This window comes from Eptesicus fuscus, chromosome 18 (assembly GCF_027574615.1).
Source record: "Eptesicus fuscus isolate TK198812 chromosome 18, DD_ASM_mEF_20220401, whole genome shotgun sequence".
In the NCBI taxonomy this organism is placed as follows: domain Eukaryota; kingdom Metazoa; phylum Chordata; class Mammalia; order Chiroptera; family Vespertilionidae; genus Eptesicus; species Eptesicus fuscus.
In genome coordinates this window covers 16,794,810-16,817,474 of record NC_072490.1, presented here as the reverse complement: position 1 = coordinate 16,817,474, position 22,665 = coordinate 16,794,810, and the positions used below count along the sequence as shown (strand labels likewise).

At 43.0% G+C, this 22,665-nt stretch overlaps 1 long non-coding RNA gene across 1 annotated transcript; it reads left to right on the top strand.

Moving 5' to 3' along the window:
- Nucleotides 1-1,949: 1,949 nt before the first annotated feature.
- On the top strand, nt 1,950-19,830 carry LOC129147127 (uncharacterized). Its single transcript, XR_008554465.1, has 3 exons — nt 1,950-2,094; nt 10,822-10,938; nt 19,656-19,830. It is a non-coding gene; the product is annotated as an uncharacterized LOC129147127 (long non-coding RNA).
- The last annotated feature ends 2,835 nt before the right edge of the window (nt 19,831-22,665 follow it).

Genomic DNA, 22,665 nt, shown 5'->3' with positions numbered 1-22,665 from the left:
TTTGCTTGCCTGAGGGCTCTGAGTTATAAGGAAGTAAAGCAAATTTGCTAAAAATACAGTCTGCTACATTAAGTATCAGTTATAAATAAAGACAAATGATCTATATACATTTAGATTCCAGTTCCTACCAACATAGTTCTTTCTCCCAACTCCTATCTGTTATTAGAAGGGACCCATGTTAAGGAAGCTTAAGGCCTCCTCCACCCAATAAACTGAAACATACAATTATTTCCTTTCCAATAATGAGAACTATACAACTTACCTTACTTCCCTTCCTTCCTTGGACATCAGGAAACTCAGAAGCAAATCTGAAGCACCATCAAGCAACTATGTTGACCACACTGGTCAAAACACTTGTGTTCTTCTATAACTTTATTTTTTTCTTCTGTTTGTATTTTCTGTTTGACTACATCTTCAAATATGCTGTCTGTTTTTGTTTTAGGTTTTCCTAATTCTCTGTGGACAAAGACACCACATAATTACAAATAACATTCATTATAAGTGAGACTCAAACTAGACATGTCAATTATACTTCTATCTTCCCAAACTCCTGACAAGGGGCCAGGTTTAGGTACCCACCTTGGGTTCCCAGTGGCTTTACCCACTACTCAAAGACTTTTTTTTTAACTGACCAGGGATGAGATCCTGATCCAAAAGCAGCCTAGCCTTCCAGACTTATAAGATCATTTGAACTGAAAAATCTCTTGCCAAGTTGATATCAGTTTGAGCGATCAGAACCTCATTTCCAGGAATTAAATTGGAAATCAATGAGAAAGCCAAGCAGTTGGCAGTGAAAGCTGAATTAAAGGGATGCACACAGAAAGGCCTGCAGGGGACTCAGGGGGATGGGGCATGTGAGCAGAAGGTATAAATAAACAAGCAATGTAAGGCAGCAGAAGCTATCAAGAAGCAAGAAGCTATAGGCACACAGAGTTACAGAAAGGTGAGGAACCAGTGGGCTGACCACACAGGAGGTTGAGAAGGTGGTGCCTGGCACCTTCCACCTGGCTGAGGGGGGAGTTGGGATGGAAATCCAGTGTGCACTCTTCTATCCAAACTGTGCTCACTCTCGCATGGCTGTGCCCACCGGAGCAAGGTGAGCACAGTGGTCCTGGCCACGGGCACTGAGAAAAAACATAGACTGATTCAGAATGAAGCAAAGATCTAAAAAAGGGGAAGTCCCATTAGTGGTATACAAACTGCCACTGGTGAGGTCCCTAGATCTGCTGAATGAGCTTCCTGCTCACACTCCTTGAGACTGGGGTCTTCTGTGATTCAGATACTTATGAGGCCTGGATGTTGGGCTTTCCCTAGGGGCCAGAGAGGCTTGACTGTGACTTTGATTTCCATTGCCATTGCAGTGGGAAGTTTGGTGCACCCTGACAGCCTCCCACCTCAAGACCCAGCTGTATATTTTCTGTTTTTCAGCCCAGGTCCAAAGCTATGGGAGTCTGTCTACTCCGTGAGACCGCAGTCCAGATGTACCTGGGAATAAATACCCAGAGGGAAAGCCTCGATAAATGGTGAAAGGAGGTTTGAACTCCATGGATAAATGCCCCAGCCTCTGGGTGCTTGGATGGACTCTACTGAAAGGCATTCTATTCTAAGAGGTCCCATTGTCTGTAGCAATGACCTTGATGCATCTTCATCTTGACCCTTTCTCCTTCCTGGTCTCACTCACCTTGCTCTCTCACTTCCACTTCCTGGGATTACCTCCCAGATCATATTATCTGCACCTGAATCTTTGTCTCAGTCTCTGGTTTTAGACTAACTCAAAAGAATTTAAGGTCTTTTTATCTCTATTCCCTCCTGCCACTGCCCTAGTCCACTGGTCCCATTACCTTCTGCATAGAATCTATATAATAAAAGCCTAAGCAACCATTATGGCGCAATGACTGGAACAACTGGTCGCTATGATGCTCACTGACCACCAGGGGCAGACGCTCGATGCAGGAGCTGCCCCCTAGTAGTCAGTGTGCTCCCCAGGGGGAGCGACTGCTCAGCCAGAAGCCAGGCTCACAGCTGGTGAGCGCAGTGGCGGTGGCAGAGCCTCTCCCACCTCCATGGCAGTGCTAAGGAACAGCAAGCCAAATGGTAAGGAGCGAGCAGGCAAGTCTGTAAGGAGCGAGGGATCCAAGATCACAAGAGGGATGTCTGACTGCAAGAGAACGCAGGCCGGGCTGAGGGACCCCCGCCCCCCCACACCCACACACACACACCCAGTGCACAAATTTATGCACTGAGCCTCTAGTACTGTAATAACCTCCTAATAAACTTGCCTCTTCTACCTCAAATTTATTTTCCACACAACAACCAAAATTCTCTTTTTAAGTCATATTATATCACTGTCCCACTTAAAACCCTTCAATTGTTTTATTCCTCACCTAGAACAAAACTTAAATTCGTTGCAGTGGCCAGTGAAACCTTTGATGTCTAGTCCCAGCCCAAACCCCCAACCTCATATCATACCACTTCCCACACGTCACTATGTTCCAACTACTATAACCTTCTTTCTTTCCTGAATATGCCACACCATTTGCACCTCTGTGGCTTTATACTTACTTGTCTCTTTGCCTGGAATTCTCCTCTCCCAGATACTTTATGACTGGATCCTTCATATTTTTCAAGTTTAGCTAAGACTTCTTTTTAGAGAGGACTCTGCAGTGGACTTATGTAAAGTACTCACCAATCCTATGAATTGACTTCATAAACCTTATAATGATACAAATTGTTTCTTTTATTTGTTAACTTATTGACTTCCTATCTCTTCCTACCAGGATGAGCACTTGTTAAGGGCAAAGACTTCTATCCATTTTTTTTTTTTTTTTTTTACTGTACCCCACCACACATTGCTTGGCGCAATAAATGGGTTTTAAATAAAAAAATAATTTAAATAGAAACAGACAACTTACATATGAAAAAACACAACTAAAAAAAACAATCAATCCAAAAGGATTCCCTGTTTCGAGTAACTAAAGAAATGAGATTTTTATATAATAAATCCAAATAAATGTTTCATTGTTAATCATGTGATTACATGTAATTCTCTGTAAACAAATAAAAATCTTCTAGGAAGTAATTTGGTAATACATATCAACAATAATAAAAATGTTCATACCCTTTGGTATACTCATATTACATTTGAAAATTGAATTGAAGAAAAATATATAAATAAATATGTGGAAAAGCTCTATGGACACAGACTTTCACTAAGATTATATCTGCATAGTACATATTACAAACAGAGAAATTATTCTATATTCACTGGTATGAGCAGAGATTAAAAACAATGGTTATGGAAGCAAAGTAGCAGCATGCGAAAATAACCATGCTATAAAATTAAATTAAAAAGGATACAGAAATGCAGGTAAAACATGAAAAAATAAAACATACAAAGATGATAACAGAGAAAAGTGATGAGATTAAAACTGTTTTTTTAAACTTTATTTTCCAAACATTTTGTGTTTCATTACTTCCATAATGAAAATAAATACCTGTTCTGCTTATCTGAAAAGATTATTTTGAGCATAGACTGAGACAGCTCATGAATTCACTCTTTCAACATCCAGTCCCTAAATACGTATGTGCAAGAACCTGCTGAATCCCATAGGGCCGTGGTCGGCAAGCTGCGGCTCGGGAGCCGCATGCGGCTCTTTGGCCCCTTGAGTGTGGCTCTTCCACAAAATACCACGGCCTGGGCGAGTCTATTTTGAAGAAGTGGCGTTAGAAGAAGTTTAAGCTTAAAAAATTTGGCTCTCAAAAGGAATTTCAATCGTTGTACTGTTGATATTTGGCTCTGTTGACTAATGAGTTTGCCCACCACTGCCATAGGGGAATAGACCCGTGATTGTCTTTAAGACCTGGCCAACGAGCACAGAGAGAAAATATGGCTAATCACAGTGTAAAATGGGGTGTGATAAGGACAGTAAAAAGGGCATCTGTATAGGAATAAACAATTCCTAGTCCTCCATCGGAGGGTATTTTGTTACTCTCAATAAGTTGTTAATACTGGGAAGTGTATTAGTCAGAGGAGTCTGTTACACATCCCCAACTCCCAAAAGTCCAATGCAGATGTTCCTGGTTAGTGATCCTTTGAGGGCTGGGCTCTCTTCTAAGCAATAACTCAGGCATCAAGGGCTCAGCTGGCATCTTCCAAGCTCTCTTAAGGAGGGAGGAAGTGCCAGGGGAAGACACACCAGATAGGCAATCCCTTCTGCCTAAAATAACGCATCACGTTCACTCTCTTTTCATTGGCTTGAATGAGTCACATGACCTCTAAACACAAGGGGCTGGATGCCGTGCAATGACTATACCAAGGAAGGCTTGGGGGTCACATACGTGGTAGACTTAGACTGTTGCAAAGTAGGGGAAGTGGAACATGAATGCACTTTGTCACCAGAAGTGTAATTCAAGAGCAAGACACTATTAGCAGCAGCAGCTTGGACAGTGGCTCTTTATTTGGGTCACAGACCTCTTTGAAAATATGATGGAGCCCTAGCCAGTTTGGCTCAGTGGATAGCATCAGCCTGCGGACTGAAGGTGTCCTGGATTCAATTCCGGTCAAGGGCACATGCCTGGGTTGTGGGCTCGATCCCCAGTAGGGAGCGTGCAGGAGGCACCCGACCAATGATTCTCATCATTGATGTTTCTCTCTCTCTCTCCCTATCCCTTCCTCTCTGAAATCAATAAAAAAATATTTTTTTAAAAGAAAATAGGATGGAAACTAAGAATCCCCTTCTAGTCCATGATAGCTATTCTATTTGTGGTCTGTCTCTTCCTTTCGTGTTTTTCCTCTGCATAAACATTCGGGATTAAACCACTCCATGGAATTTATGAGGAAAAATGTTTGTAGTCACCTAAGAGGTGATCATTAGAATAGTCTATAATTTCCCTCTACTTGTTCTTTAGCTAGAGATCTTTCATCCCAGTTAAGATGGGGATGAGGAGACTGCAGCCACTCAATGAGGGATTCATTATTTTAGGACATAAGATAGTTGCTGTCTGTGCTTTGCTCGTGTCCCTTGGGCCTCTCCACTTCACTGCTCTTCAGCTGAATTCCAGCTGTCAGCATCTGCATCTCTTCCCCCCAAAGGGCTTTCTCGGAAGCTGGAGAATATCCCTTTGCAAGGCAGGCTGGGAATCCTGGGAATTATTGCCCCCTGGGGAATGGTGATATATAAAATCTAAAGTTCCTTTCCCTCACATGGGATAACCTTGAAGGGTGTGTACAGTTTCCCGGGGGGTCTCCCATGGGATGAAGCTCCAGGTTATGCACTGTGGTAGCAGGGTTGATAATATGCTTTCTGTATTCACTGTCTTTCCTCATTAGTGGCACTTCTGCACTCCCTTACTTGATGCTCCCTGTACCTCCCAAATAAACTACCGACCCTTGAATCTTCGTTCCCAGGAATGTTTCTGGGGGCCCCCAACCTGAGACAGTAGAACTAAGCTCAGGGAAGGAAGTTCATGAGCACACGGTGCTTCTTAAGGACTGACAATGTCTCATTTGCTCTGTATCCCTACCATCCAGGAAAATGCTTGGCTCAGGGTAGTCATCCAATACATCCTTCATTAAGGGAATGAGAGATTATGGCTCTTGAGGAAGCAAAGTAGTAAACTAAGCATCATTTAAGGAATAACCAGCATACATATCTATAGCAATTAACCATTCAGAATTTCAGAAAGCACTTTCCTCTATATCCCTTGCAGATATTAACAACTTCATTGCACATAATAAGCAATTAAGTTGCAGAGTATCCTACTGACTTGGCCATGGACATGCTGGGAGCGATAGTGCTGGAAATCACAGCATGTTCCCTGATGCAGGGTCAAACTCTTATTGTCACTGTCAGTATGTCCACTTGCCAGCAGCATGATGTCTCTGTCTCTGTGGAAGACATATTCGGTTATTAGGTTTCAGCCAGACACGACACCAAACATAACCAAGCTTGCTTCTTTTCTCTTTCTTGAATTTCTCTGAGTCAGGGGTTCTTAACTTGGGGTCCATGGATGGACAAAGAGGACTTAATGTTTATGTTTATGTGTATTCTTTGGAAGGGGATTCTTAGCTTTCATCATATTCTCAAAGAGGTCTGGAACGCAAATACAAACAAAGCCGTTCCTGCTAATCGTGTCCAAGCCATTCCTGCTAATAGTGTCCAAGCAGTTCCTGCTAATAGTGTCTTGCTCTTTAATTTCAGGTCTGGCCACAAAGCCCATTCACGTTCCACTTCCCCTACTTTGCAACAGTCTAAGCACCCTTAATGAATTCAACCATTATTCCAGCAGATTTCTTTTCACTCAGTTCCCTTAATATGCATATTAATACTCTTTTTCCTGTGCTTGGATGCCACTCAAGCCTCCATTGGTTTTACGTTAAGTCTCTCCAATATTGGGCAGCAACCAACCTTACCATCTTATCCTCCATTAATCTCTCCATCTTCCCAGCTGTTCAGTGAAAATGAGATGGCTGGTTTTATTGCCTGAAATTTTCTTTCCCTCTAGCCTTTTATACATCACCACTCCCATTGGAGATGCTGTCCCTTAGACTTCTCACCAGGAAAAATCCTACCAGTATCCCAGGACATGACTCAAATGCCCTTTCCTCAGCCAAGCTTTTCTGTCCTAATATTGAATGATATTTATAATGACAGCTAACATTTATTGAGGGCTTGCTATGTACCAGGCATGATGTTCAGAAGTTTTGGGCAAATATTTAAACCAAAACCTTTCAAGGTTTAGAAAGATTAAGTAATGTTAGTTTCTGTAATAAATAAAACAAAATAAACAAGGAATAATCTCAGTAGCTTAACAGAAGCTTCTTTCTTATATATATAAAAGTCAAATATGTGTTCCTTACAAGCAAAAGGTGTAGGGATTTAGGGACTTGGCTCTTCAGTCGCGTGACTCTGCCATCTTCAACATCACTACTAGGTAGGCATTAACTATTTCTATGATGAGTCAAGGAAACTAAGGCTTAAAAATATTAAGTGAGCCCCACTGGCGTGGCTCAGTGGTTGAGTGTCGAATGTGTTCCAGGAGGTTGCTGGTTCAATTCCCAGTCAGGGCACATACCCAGGTTACAGGTTCTATCCCCAGTATGGGGTGTGCAGGAGGAAGGCAATCAATGATTCTCATTCATCATTGACCTTTCCATCTCTTTCATTCATCATTGACATTTCCATTTCCTCTCTGATATATATATATATATATATATATATATAGAGAGAGAGAGAGAGAGAGAGAGAGAGAGAGAGAGTAAATGGCAGACCTGAGACCTGCATCCAATTGCTAGCATTAATCCAGAGAAAACATTATTAACCACCATGTTAGGTTGTGCTGTGTTGGAAGGAACGCGTTTAGACCTCTCATTTTAGCTGGTTCTCTTTCCAGGGCACTGGTCACAAGGTGCAGGCTGCCCATCCAGGAGTTGGCAGTGCAGGGCAGACAGAGGTTGAAAATCCAGTAGAGCAGAGAATCCTGGAGCAGGAAGAAATGAACACACACCAAGGCTCCTTTGAAAAGAAGAGAGACCCCCCCTCTCCCCCAGGAGGAGGGCCTTTCTGCTCAACATGGTCCCACTGAATCTTGGCTCCTGCGGCTTTAACATCCTGAAAACCACAGGAGTCTGGAACATCCCTCCACTAGCCAGGGAGGGGCTAATTAACTAATAATGTTGTCTACCCTCCTAGAGAAGGGCAAGTTCAAAGAGATCTTTATTCTTTGGAGCAGCCATCTGTCTCAGCAAGCCCGGCATCACCTAACAAAGATTGCTTCCTCCTTCTTCATCTCTCTGGCTCTTCATGCCTTCCTCACCCTTCAGTGAACGCTGAGGAGCACTCTTGTGCCTCAGGCTGAGTTTAGACATCTGTAAAAGGTGATGCAACAGAAGTACTTTGCTCTTACTGGCCTTTCCCAGCACCCACAGGGAACCAATATTTTTTTGTAAAGGCAGTAATAGCTATTGAGCTCTGCCTATATGCCAAGTCTTTAAGTATCATCTGCACAGTATCCCGTCTATTCCTACAACAGCTCCTGAGCTTCCACGATTCTCATTTTTCAGACGGGCTTTCTCTGACCATGTAATATGAGTTTGCTTATTTTTATCACTTTTCTAAGACTCTACACAAAATATCCATTCAGGAAGGTTGTCAAGACCTCTCCCACTGGGGCCAGCAAAAAACTGACCTTTGGGAAAGAGAAATGAGAATGGACAATATCCTGGATAAGAATATAAGCTTCTTAAATCTCTTCTGCAGATGAAAATAGATCTGGAACTGAAGCCCTGGGTGTGTAACTTTCTAGGTTAATTGCTTTGCTTTTAGGCAGGCGCATTTATGTCGTTTCATCTGAGTGCTTCCCTGGGAGGGAGTGTGTGCTGAGATTATTAATTAACTTTGCATGATATTGGAGCAGCATCTAATTCCCCGAAGAGGATGCAGAGAGAAGATAGTAGCAAAGAGGAGCCTGGGGAGATGTGTGCCCCCTGTGGAGCCCTAAATGCTGCTTTTTGTGAGCCTAGACTATAAAGAGAAAGTGGGCAGCCTGCCTTGCTCCCCAGGGGTTCCTGCCTCTCCTGAGGACCAGCATTAAGAGTCTTTTATGTGCCATAGTGGCAGGAAGGGCAGCCTAATCCCAGATTATTGCTCACAGTAGTCACTTCCCCTAAAAAAAAATCTGCTGTAACTGCACATACCCTTGATGGTTTTTTACCACCTGATACTGCAATGAAAAAGTTGTTTCTTTCCTGTTTCCTAAATTTTATTTTCAAATAGAAGTATCTAAAAATCTGATTCATGGTTCATGACCAATCGTGGATGGATGTACGGACAGATGGATTGAGTGAATGAATGCAGATATAAATAAACTAGTGGCCTGGTGCATGAAGGGGCAGTTCCCTCAGCCCAGCCTGCACCCTCTCCAACTGGGGACCCCTTGGGGGATGTCCGACTGCCAGTTTAGGCCCCATCCCGGTCGGGCCTAAACCAGCAGTCGGACATCCCTCTCAAAATCTGGAACCACTGGCTCCTAACCGCTCACCTGCCTGCCTGCATGATGCCCCTAACTGCCTCTGCCTGCCTGCCTGATTGCCCCTAACTCCTCTGCCTGCCTGCCCGATCGCCCCTAACCTCTCTGCCTGCCTGCCTGATCATCCCTAACTGCCCTCCCCTGCCGGCCTGATCTTGCCCCCAACTGCCTCTGCCTACCTGATCACTCCTAACTGCCCTCCCCTGCTGGCCTGATCTCGCACCCAACGGCCCTCCCCTGCCAGCCTGATCTTGCCCCCAACTGCTCTCCCCTGCCGGCCTGGTTGCCCTCAACTGCCCTCCCCTGCTGGCCTGATCTCGTCCCCAACTGCCCTCCCCTGCTGGTCTGATCTCGCCCCCAACTCCTCTCCCCTGCCAGACTGATCACCTCCAACTGCCCTTCCCTGCCTGCCTGATCACCCCTAACTGTCCTCCCCTGCCGGCCTGATCTCGTCCCCAACTGCCCTCCTCTGCCAGCCAATTTAGTTCTAATTGGTCGGTTTCTATGCCAGTCAGCGTCAAAAGCTCCACCTCCTAGGCATCCATTGGCACCTCACACTTCACCCAGATTTGGTTCTGATTGGTCGGTTTTTATGCCAGTCAGCGTCTCTGGGCATATCAACGGGGCCTGATTAGAAAGGCAGGGCTAATCAGCAGCCCTGGTGGAGGCCTGGAGAGAAATGGAGGTGTTGCTGCTGGCCGGGCCTGGAGAGAAAGAGAGAGGCAAGTGCTGATCAACAGCTGTCACACAGGCTATGGATCAGACCCTGCTTCTCTCTTCAGGCCTCTCTCAGCGCTGACTGTAGGACTGACTTCTGGTTGGTCGAGCCTCTGATCATGACAGACCCAGGGTTTTTATATATTAGGATGAATGAAAACCTAAGTGCTCTTCTTCATCGAATCATGCATAAAGCATGGAGCCAGACACCCTCATCCTAGATTTTAGCTTCTTAGCAGCTTAGAATGGCTTAGTGATGCTGCTGGAATATTTTAGTTGACAGAACAAACTCAGAAGAGCAATGCTTGCCGTGGTTCAAGCAGCATCATGAAAGCTGATTAAACAGACTGAGCAATGAAGGAAAATGTCAGTCTACAGAGGAGAACAGTCTCAGATGTTTGCTTATGACTCTCTGAATGTGAGGCAATTGATTGTAGTTTCTATCATTTTCCCCTGACTCACTTGCCCATGCACACACCTTTGAACAATTCCTGGGACATTGTTCAAAGCATGCTAATTAATTTAGATAATCATCAAATTCATAAATTCAGGGTGTTCCTAAAAATGTATGCATACTTAGAATAATTATGAATTCCAATGGGTTAAATCTGAAAATAAAGAAACATCAATTGAGCTCTCAGCTGTTAAAGTGTGTATACATTTTGGGGGACATATATATTTACAGAATGGCTTTCCAAGACCATGCTCATCTTACTAAATAATGGTGCAACCAAAAATTTGGCATCATAAATCCACTAAGCCACGATCATAAAGCTTTAACAGTAGATTCAATGCTGTCATTCAACCCTTCTGTGCCTTGAAATGTATATGTTTTCATAGATCCAGATCCTAAAAACACTAAGATTTTCTCCATATAATTAGTAGCACCAGAAGGAAAAGCAACATTCTCTTGCTCTTGGCTTCAAATGCATAGTAAGTGAAAGCTGGAAGAGAATGTAGAGATGATCCAATCTAGCATCTAGGTAGTTGCTAGTTCAGATAGCTTTAATATGGAAACTGAACTGAAGTGAACATTTCATCACCCAGGTTGTTCTGCTTTCTTCCTTTTCTTTGCAGAATGGAAGGCTCTGTTTTTTCACACCTCCAACAAAGATTTGAAAAATAAGCCTGTCCTATCCCCCTGAGAACAGAGCAACAAGGCATTCAGCTATAACGGTGCCAGGGCTGAGTTAAGTAAGTTATCAAGCTTTCTTGGGAAAGAAATGGAAGGTGCAAAGGAAGTTTTCATAGCAGCAGAAGCTACATAGAGTGAATGGAACTAACCAGTTCACTACATGACTCAGGTATTTAAGAGTTTCATAGAAGCTCATCTCTCACCACCGACTACGAAGGCTGTCAAAGTGAACACTTCATCACCCAGGTGGAGTGCCTTTATCAACTGTACCTCCCCATGGGTGCCCAGTGAGGACTTAACTTTGTCAGTATGCATCACTGCCCCAAGGACTGACCATCAGGAGTGCCATTCCATTATGAATACAGTTCCCTTCTAATTACCTCCCATGTGACCCTCTGCAACTCACAGGAACCTGGGAACTCAAAGGAAGGGGTGGAGCACTGGCTGGCATGGCTCAGTTGGTTGGTTGTCCCATGTACTGAAAGGTTGCTGGTTCCATTCCCCGTCAGGGCACATGCCCGGGTTGCAGGCTCAATCCCCAGGTTGCAGGCTCAATCCCCAGTTGAGGGCATGCAGGACGCAGCCAATCAATGTGTCACCCTTGCACCTAAGTTTCTCTCTCTCTCTCCCTTCCTCTATCTCTAAAAGAAGTCAATTAAAAATTTTATCTTTAGTGATTTTTATTGGTTATATCACTAGGAGTAGAACCTTATAACTGAAAAAAGCTGACATGAAAATCTCAAAGCCCCCTGAGCTGTGTGACAAATATTACTTTGGTTTTATTTTACATATGAGAAAATGAGGGCTCAGAGAGGGTTTTATGATTTGCATGAGTCTCAGAACTTGGTAAAAACAGCAGGCACTGATGTTTTCTTAGAAAACATTGTCTTTCCATGAAAATAGACTTTTCATTCCCCCTCCCCAATTCCTTGGATCAGTCATGCAGATTTAGCCAACTATTTGGGCACCATACTGCAAACTCCACACATCCCCTTGACAGACACAATATCATCTCTCCTGCTTCAGTTCACCTGATAAATTAATAGGCATCTAATCTGTAAACAAGCCAGCGTGCAACCTCTGAAATGAGTGATTGAAAATACCATTTGGCAGCAACTGCCTAGCTCAAGTTCAGCATTAAACCCATGTCTCATTGCATATCTTATTGCCTTGGGGAACACAAAGAAATCTGCTAAGATTTTTAAATGCATCACATACATTTCCCCCACGTAGTTCGGTAAGATGATTAAAACACAGGCTCTGGAAGCAGACTGTATGGGTAAGTGTCCTGTCTTTGCCAGAAGAAGAGCTAATTTTTATGGTATTATGGAAGATAAAAGAGGCCAAATAGTCTTGAACATCCTCCTAAATAGAAGTGCCTAAATTTTAGTATAGAATAGTGTTTCTCAAAATGATCTTTGAACTAAAAACATCACCATCACCTGGGAACTGGTTAGAAATGCAAATTCTTGCCAAAACCGTTGCTAGAGCATCGGTCTGCGGACTGAAAGGTCCCAGGTTCGATTCCAGTCAAGGGCATGTACATTGGTTGCGGGCACATCCCCGGTAGGGGGTGTGCAGGAGGCAGCTGGTCGATGTTTCTCTCTCATCGCTGTTTCTAGCTCTCTATCCCTCTTCCTTCCTCTCTGTAAAAAATCAATAAAATATATTTTTTTAAAAAAAGAAATGCAAATTCTTAGGTCCCACCCTGGCTTACTAAATAAGTGGGCCCAGCAATCTGTGTTTAGCAAGCGATTCTGACACAACTAAAGTTTGAGAAACACATGTATAGAATATTCTAGAATATTAAGTTAATCCTTATATTAAAAAAGAACACAACACAATTTTTTAAAAATCTCAACTGTGTTTTTAAAATATTATTTAGGCAGCAGGCAGGACACTACCTAAGCTCAGAGAAGATTGTACCAAAATACAGATGGGGGGCATGTAGACACAGCTGGCAGGCAGAGGAACAGAACAACAGAAAGCCATGCAAGAAATGATGCTCACCTCCCTTGAGAAGTGCTTCATGTGACAATAAGCAGTCATGTGAGAACAAAGCCACATACAAGAATGTATTTACTCACCCAGGTCACCAAATTATCATGGCCATGACTATTATGCATGTGCAGTTGTTTTAAACACTTAGATTCTTCACTGAGCACTTCAGACCAGGTAAGAGTTGTCTATATATAAGCTAAGTAATTGCATTGTTTATGAAACGAGCTGGAAACTGTAGCTTGTTACATAAATGAGTAGCTTGTTTCTCTCTCCCTCTCTGTCACACACACACACACACACACACACACACACACACACACACACATTAAAACCAGCACTGATGTACAAGTAAGTGCAAAACTACAGCTACACATCCACCCAATGGGGATGAAACAAGTCAAAAATCTCAGGATTTTGAAAAAGCTGATCTGTCCAATATCATTCATTTACTCACCCTGCATTGTTGGGTACCTAACTACTTGTATCAGCGACACTATAACTTTAACAGCTAATTTGCAATATACCTTCTTACATGTCAGGTACATCATGCTTATAAGAATTTTCTCAGTTAATCCTATGATAATTTATCTTTTGGGTGTACTATTACTATTCCCATTTCAGAGAGGAAACTAAAATTAATTAACACCCAAAGTCGCCAAGCAGGGAAATTGTAAACCCAGGCAGTATACTGTGTCCTCTTGACCTCTGTGCTATATTGCTTCCTGCAAAATTGAGAGCACTTTATCTATTAATGTGTAATTACACATAGCCTGCCTGTTGCACAGATTATTCATCCTCCAACTAAAATCTGTCAAGGCCTGGCTCTACTGTGTACTCATTGTGGGAACTCAGACACACTACCTTTTCTCACTGAGCTAGTCTTTCCCTGGAGTTCCCAAGGCTGTTATGAAGATGATATAAAGCACTTGGCACTAGGAGGTCCATAAAGTTTTTAGAAACACTTGGAAGGGCTCCCCCACCACCACAGTCAGGCTGAATCAAGACACAGTCCTATAAAGTCCTGACACCGTCTTGTAAAGTCAAGACGCAGTCCTGGAAAGTCCTGTAAGTTCGGGGAGGGTCATCCTACATATTCCCAACTTAAACACTGGTCATCTTAATAGTGTCTCCCATGAAAAGGTGGCTTTGTATGTTCAATTGAAAAAGATTCTGAGAATACCAACATGCCCCCAATCACGTGAAGGTGCACACCAAAGCCAGAGGGCCACAAGCTACTATGGACCAGCTCAGGTGTTCAAACGGGATTCATTTCTTAGTACTTTGCCTTATCTAGTACTCAGGACAGTGAGTTTGATCATTCTCGTCACATTCCAGATGAGACAATTAAAGCACAGAGAGGTTAATTGACTTATCCATGTCATCCATTGGCAGAGCCGGGATTCAGAACCAGGTCAGTCTGAGTTTAAAGGTCCATACTATTCCCAGTACATAATGCCGACTCCCTGGTATAAAGACACATATGGATTATGCACCATATCAGAAGCAGATAACCTTCTGTTTTTCATCATTCGTATTGCTAACTATAACTACAAGTATCACCCTGAGTTTCCTCCATAGGATGTATTATCATGAGAAATGAGTTGCCCTTACTAGGCAGCAGACTCTTCCTATGTCTGGGATGAGATTGGTGTTTCCCAGTGTTCAGTCATGTGTGTGCCACCTTCATGACTTTTGCTATTTCCAAGGGACACCGAGAAGGGACCACCATTGTTACATGCCACAAAGAGAAGGCACTCACAGAAATAAATACAAATAAGACTAAACAATGCCATTGGAGCCTAACTAGATAATGTTCCCTTGCTTTTTTCAGGAAAATGGAGATTAATGAGCATTTGAGAAGTGGTAAATACATACTAACATCAACCTGGATATAACTCTCTACTATATATAATCAGAATGATTGTATAGTATTGGAAGGAAACACCATTCACTGGGTGATTTAATGCTATGGAATGCTTTGTCCAGGTGTCACATAAAGTTAACCCATATGCCCCCTGAAGAGCATTGGATGTGGCTCCAATGATAGCTTACAAAATAATGAACCAAAATGTTTTCAGGGTTCCTTCTGGCCTTTCGATTTTATGGAAATTTTTTGTGCTTATGCTTTTGGTAATCCACCTATTAAATAAATTGATGTACATCCAAGCAGTGCTCAGCAATACATGAGGGTGTCATAAATATTGGTAAGATAAAGAATACAATCCTCACCTCCATTTGAAGGTACACTAACAACCAGAACACAATTCACCTGTAAATTTAACAGTCCCTGAAGCTGAATATGTCTCCAGTGACTAGAAACAAACACTAGAAAAAATATCTGCCTGTCAAAACAGAACATAGCTCACACCAGCTCAAAATCACATATGAAATTGTGCTGGATATTTTCTACTGAGGTAAAATATCTGAGGTTTATCTGTACGATGAATTGCCTTCCAATGTTCCTTTCTGCCTCCCCAAAGGATTTTGTTTGTATGAAAGAGATAAGAGAGACAATTCCTAGGGAGAAGGAAGAAGCTATGCAGAAAGAGAATGCATATATCTGCTTGCTATTGGCATTTCCCAAATCTTAAACATTATAACAATAAATAATATAATGGGGAAATAACAACTGGTTACAAATAAGACTACTTCATAAGCATACGTAAGAGCTGTTCTTTGTTGATTGGCCACACTATACTCAAGCAGAAGCTCCCAGATTCTCAAATACTGGTGATTTTCAAATAAAAATGTCCTTCTCCATCCAATTACCCCCCTGGAAAATTCTATTCAAAAAATTCAATAGATACAATTATCACCTCCATAAATTTTGCATTCCCTTTCATAGACGTGAGAGTCAGGGACAGTTATATCTGAAGATATCACGCCAGAGAACCAGAAGATGCCAAAAGAAAGGTCAAGGAGAAAATCCTTGCAAGGAAGTCCCTCATGTTCACTGAGGAACATGAAATAGGCCTGATGCAGACCTCATTTAAAATGTGCAGGCATCATGCCCTAGCAAGTTTGGCTCAGAGGATAGAGCATCGGCCTGCAGACCAAAGGGTCCCGAGTTCGATTCCGGTCAAGGGCATGTACCTTGGTTGCAGACTCCTCCCTGGCCCGGGCCCCAGCTGGGGCTCATGCAGGAGGCAACCAATTGATGTGTTTCTCTCACATCGATATTTATCTTTATCTTTCCCTCTCTCTTCCATTCTCTCTAAAAATCACTGGAAAAATATCCTCGGGTGAGTATTAAAAAATTCTGCAGATATCGCCATTAGATGTAACCTAGATGTTAACTGGGCAGGCCCTGTCCTTTGGTTGGACCCCAATTCCAGGGTCTGTGACATGACAACACACTCCACACAATTTCTGGACCAAGTTTATTCTTGGCTCCCCCTGCCTCTGATTTCTATATGTGAGGATGCTATCTCTGTTTCAGCCTAATGACAGTCATCAACCTGAAGGCAATGCACCCTGCCTGTCCCTTCTAAGCCTTACACATCTGCCAACTTATAGCAAGCATGTATGAGTATTTCAGATTTTACTAAAACTTGAGAATCACAAAAATGTACTCTAGGTATCCATTGCTATGTTACAAAGGCCTGCTTGAAATAAATCACCCCCAAATTTAGTGATGTAAAACAACAACAATCACTTGTTATTCTCAGAGCCCCTCATGGTTATAGGGTTGACCAGGGCTGGGCTTGGCCGGGAGGTGCTCCTTTCGGCCTCTCATGCAGTTACAGAGGCTGGGGCTAGAGGGTTTCCTCACTCACATGTCTGGTGCCTGGGCTGGGGAGACTCAAATGGTTGAGGACTGGAACAGGGGCCTTTCTCCAGGCTGTCATTCTCTTTATGATCTTTCCAAGTTGTCTTCACTGAAGCATTTGTGATTAAGGATAGCCAGACTTCTTATATGGCGGTCCAAGGCTCCAATGTGAGAGACAGCTAACAGAAGCTATTTCACCTTTTCTAGCCTGGCCTTGGAAATCAACCATCGTTTCTTTTATTGCTTTCTATTTGTCAAGGAAGTCACAATGTCTCCAGTTTTAAAGGAAATAGACAGATTACCCACTTTTAAATATATATATATATTTTATTGATTTCAGAGTGGAAGGGAGAGGGACAGAGAGGTAGAAACATCAATGATGAGAATCACTGATCGGCTGCCTCCTGCACATCCCCCACTTGGGATCATGCCCACAACCCAAGCATGTGCCCTGACCAGGAATCAAACTGTGACCTCCTGGTTCATAGGTTGACGCTCAACCACTCAGCCATGCCAGCTGGGCCTGACTACCCCCTTTTAATAGGGGAGTAGCAAGGATCTAAAAGAGCATGTGGAACCAGAAACATTTTTGTGGTTATTTATGGAAAATACAATTTGCTCCACAGGGATGGTGTCATGGAGACTCTCGTCATTTTGTTGACTACTCTCTTCTGTCTCCTTCCTGTCCTATCTCTTCACTGCCTTCGTCCTATATTCCTTAGAGCTCCAAGTTTTTATCCCTCTATTGTGAAGAATAGTTTAATTTTCTCCCAAGTCCTATTTCCACTGTTAATCAGAATAAAGGGACTCTATTCCCCAGGAACCTGAACTTCTACCTTCTTTCAAAAGCCATTTTGCTCCCTTACTCAGCTTTAGAAGTAAATAATACTTGTGCCCACTCTCTACAGGACTACAAGGAATGGTCTGAGAAGAAATAAAGAGAATATCAAAAGAATTGCCCACAGTCTTCGACAAACAATTCTCCTTCTTACAATAGAGCCAGTAAAGAGTGAAGGAAATAGTTTCACATATTCCAAGATACATTCTTGGAAACTATGTGGACAAGACTACTGAGGCATGGACAGCATCATTTAATGGTCTATTTGAAGGCAGAGGAATGCCATTGCTTTGGCATGGAGTAAGAGATTGGTCAATAAGAATGTCAGATATAGAAAGGCTTCAGAAAGGGAAACAGAATTCTGTAACTCTTACACCAACATCAAAACCCTCTATTTCATTTTCTGTGTCTATCAGTTTTGCCAATTATTTTTAAAAAGTGAATATACTAGTAATAGTTTATCTGAAGATGTCATTGCATAAAAACTATTCTGATACAATAGTCCCCTCCACATAGTATCCTAAGAAAATGTTTTCCGTAAGAGAACATGTGTGAGATGTGCTTGTACCAAGTTAGATTATATTCTGTTGCATGTAATCACAAATCTAATTAATAATAGTTTAATAATTAAGGGTTTATTTTTTCATGTAATAAAGGTGCAAAGATTTCTAGAACAGTCACTATCATGGGTTTACGATTTCATCAGAGATTATATTTCCTTCTGTCTTTTTAGCTCCACCAACGTCAGTGTGTGCCTTTTATGCACAAGGTTGCAAGATGGCTGCTGCAGCCTCAGTCATCCACTCACTTTCCATGTAAGACAAAGGGGAAAGCACAGCTTTTATCTTTGTATGACAAGACAAAAGCTTTTCTCGGTGACTTTGCCTACATCTGATTAAACCAGAGCTCGGTCACATGGCCACAACGAATCAAAGTGATAGTTTAGCTCTCCAGTAAAGCTAGGGGAAGGTACAGAAATGGGGATTGTGAATGGTGTTTGCTTACAAAAGTATGGTGTCTGCCAAAGTAGCACAGCGTGAGTCAGGAGTGCTGGCTTCTATCTAATCCTCTGATCTGGGTATCTAATCATGGAGGAGGCCTTTAACCCCAGGTCTCCAATTTGCTCATCCAAAAAGAATGGGATAATGAAATAAAAGATCTCTAATGCTCCATGATTGTCTGGATCCAGGATTATTTTAAGGCAGCATGGTTGAGACAGACACTGTTAGTCACCTGCCCAACAGCCATGTCCTACCTGTCTTCCTTACTGGCTGAGACAACCCCTCCCACCCCCAAAAGCTGGTGAGGTTTTCCAAGCCTACCTCCCAGCTAGAGCATGATCATGTGACCAAAATTTGTCTAAGAAGACCCAAGGAAAGGTATCCCATGGCATCTGGGAAAGATTTTCCACCAGACTGTAAGCTGAATGTGTAAGAAGTCTTCTGGTTCCCTGTCCTAGTCTCTCTCCCTTCCCCATTACTCCTGTGTTGGGCTCCGTAGTATGAGCTGTAGCATCCCTTTTGAAACCAAGAAGGCAACAAACTCAACACTCTGAAAATGATGGGATAGAAAGCTGATAAAGAATTTTAATCACTGATGAGATCAATCATGGGGCCATCTTTTCCTGACTTTATGTTATGGGAAATAATTAGAAACCTGTTATTTATGCTGTTTTTTATATGATGACATTGCTTGCAGCCCAAAACATCCAGTACAATACAATGATCCAGTAGAAACAATTGTACATTATCAACTAGCACATCTTACATTGCATGTGCATAGGACTCACCAGAGAAGCTTGTAAAAATGCAGATTTCTGATGCAATAGGTCAGTGATAGGGGCTAAAATTCTGCATTTCTAACAAGCAAATAATGTTGATGTTTCTGCTCTGCTGCCGATCTGCTTTACAGATTGAATGGCAAGGTGCTAACCCATGTGCGGCTATAGTACAACATTGATGAGGTCACCTCACTGCCCCAAGCCTCAATTTTCTCATAGGATCTTATATCTTATAACTCTAAGTATTATGAGAAGAAAATGTATTCATTTCCTCCACAAATGAAGACACACATGAAAAGTGAACCGGGGAAGCATAAATGCTGTGATTTATTTTAAGCCTTCTGCCGAATGCTTATTAATCTCATTACTTGTTACAAATTGCATCCAGGACAAGGGCACATCAGCCAGCGCTTGTTTCCATGACTGCCCAACTGCCCCACCTACACAGAAATACCACGGGGACAAAATGTTAAACTGAGCCGTGTTTGCAGCTGCTCTTTGGAATCTCATTATGTACGATGTGTGTGCTAATCAGAAATTCAATTAATAAAGATTTGACAAGATTTAGAGCAATCCATCCTCTTCTTCGCCCCATTCTCTTTCAATGACAATGAAGAATGAATGTGGTTATTTTAATAGAAGGAAAAGCCATCTGCCTGCAAGGATGGCTGCAATTGGGTACCCTCTGTCCCCTGGCAGTCCACAAACCGAAGTCTGGCTGCTTTCACGTCCTGTCCTAGTGTTCTTCTCTCCCTTTTGCCACCACTGCTCTTCAGTTAGGCCCCTGGTGGAATGCAGCCGGCCTTCCTTTGGTACCTCTCAAATCAGAGCCTCAGACTTCCCATTTACTATACTCTGACAGTGTCAGGAAGGGATAAAGCCCTGTTCTACCATGAGTGGGAAATGAGAAATGTCCTATATAATAAAAAGCTAATATGCTAATTAGACCGGACAACCGAACAGCAGAACAACTGTCCAGATGACCTTCTGGGCGAAGCAGGGGCTGCGAGGGCTGAGCCTCTTGCACGAATTTCGTGCATCAGGCCTCCACTTTATATATATATATATATATATATATATATATATATATATATATATAAGAGAGAGAGAGAAATGTCTTAGAACTATTTCAGATTTATGGAAAAATTGAAAAGATAGTACAGAGTTGTTATTTACCTCACATTGGTTTCCCCTATTATTCATATCTTTCATTAATATACATTTGTTGCAAATAATGAGCCAATAATGATACATTATTATTAACTAACTAGAGGCCCGGTGCACGAAATTCATGCACGGAGGGGGGTTGTCCCTCAGCCCAGCCTGTACCCTCTCCAATATGGGACCCCTCAAGGGATGTCCGACTGCCCATTTAGGCCCGATCCCGGTGCAGTCGGACATCCCTCTCACAATCCAGGACTGCTGGCTCCCAATTGCTTGCCTGCCTGCCTTCCTGATTGCCCCTAACCACTTCTGCCTGCCAGCCTGATCACCCCCTAACAACTCTGCTGCCAGCCTGTTTGCCCCCAACTTCCCTCCTCTGCTGGCCTGGTCACCCCTAACTGCCCTCTCCTGCAGGGTTGATCACCTCCAACTGCCCTCCCTTGCAGGCCTAGTCCCTCTCAACTGCCCTCCCTTGCAGGCCAGGTGCCTCCCAACTGCCCTCTCCTGCTGGCCATCTTGTGGTGGCCATCTTGTGTCCACATGGGGGCAAGATCTTTGACCACATGGGGGCAGCTATATTGTGTGTTGCAGTGATGATCAATCTGCATATTACTCTTTTATTAGATAGGATAGAGGCCTGGTACAGGGGTGGGGGCCAGCTGGTTTGCCCTGAAGGGTGTCCCTGATCAGGGTGGGGTTCCCTTGGGGCGTGGGGCAGCCTGAGCGAGGGGCCTGTGGTGGTTTGCAGGCCAGCCACGCCCCCTGGCAACCCAAGCAGAGGCCCTGGTATCTGGAATTTATTTTCCTTCTACAATTGAAACTTTGTAGCCTGGAGCGGAGCCAAGCCTAGGGCTCCCTCCGCGGCCGGCAGCCATTTCTGTTGGGGTTATAATTGAAACTTTGTAGCTTTAAGCGGAGGCCTGGGCCTGGCCAGGGTGTGCGGAAAGCTTTGCTTCCCTCCCCTGTTGCTGGGGGCAACCCTGGCCTGCTCTCTCAAGCTCCATTCTGCCGCCATTTCTGTTTGAATTTGTTTACCTTCTATAATTGAAACTTTGTTGCTTGAGTGGAGGCTTAGGCCTGGCAAGGGCAGGCAGAAAGCTTGGCTTCCTCTGTTACCTAGGAAACCTTGCTCTCTGTGGCTGTAGCCATCTTGGTTGGGTTAATTTGCATACTCACTCTGATTGGATGGTGGGCATGGCTTGTGGGCGTGGTTTGTGGGTGTATCGGAGGTATGGTCAATTTGCATATTTGTCTATTATTAGGTAGGACATCCTTGGTTTATTTACATTTCTTGGTTTTTCCCTATAAACCTTTTTCTGTTTTAGGATTCCACATTTACAGCTATGTCCCTTCAGGCTCCTCTTGGCTGTGACCATTTCTCAGACTTTGTTTAGACAACTTTGAGAATTTTAAGGGGTACTGGTCAGGTATTTTGTAGGATGTTCCATTATTAGAATTGTCTGATATTTTTATCATAAGACTGGGGTTTTGGGTTACTGGGAAGAAGGCCAAAGAGATAAAGTGCTGTTTTCACCACATCCTATCAAGCATACATACTATCAACATGACTTATGACCATTGATGTTGGCCCTGACCATGTTTTGCCAGGTTTCTTCAGGGTAAAGTTATCCTTCTGTCCCCTTTCCATGCTGTGCACTTTGAAAGGAAGTCACTTTGGGCAGCCTACACCTAAAAAGCAGGGGTTGATGCGTCAACTCCTTCAAGGTGGATATTTGCATAAAATATCTGGAATTCTTCTGTGTGGGAGATTTGTCAATTCTCCCTCACTTATTAATTTATCTGGTAATTGGTGTATATCAGTCTGGACTCATGGATATTTACTTTATACTTTGAGTTAAAGTCCAGTACTGCCTTATGGTTTTGCTCATTCCAGTCTGGGCCATTGAGAAGGAACTCTTTTGTTGCCTCCTATTTCCCTTTGGCTTATCCACGTCACCGTGCACTTTATTTTTTTCTTAGTTTCTGGTGCTGCAAGATGATCCAGGTTTATCTTCTATATTTCCTCTCCCAGTCATGGAATCAGTCATTTCTCCAAGGATCCCTGGTTATTTTTATTGGAGAATGGTACTAGAAATCAAGATTAGGGTTCTAGGTGTCTTCGTTGGGAATGAGGTATCATTTCTTTCAGGCCCTCTTAATCTGACAGAACAAAAAACTATGTGTTTATACTAACCCATGTATATACTTTATACATGTCTATACATTTTCATATG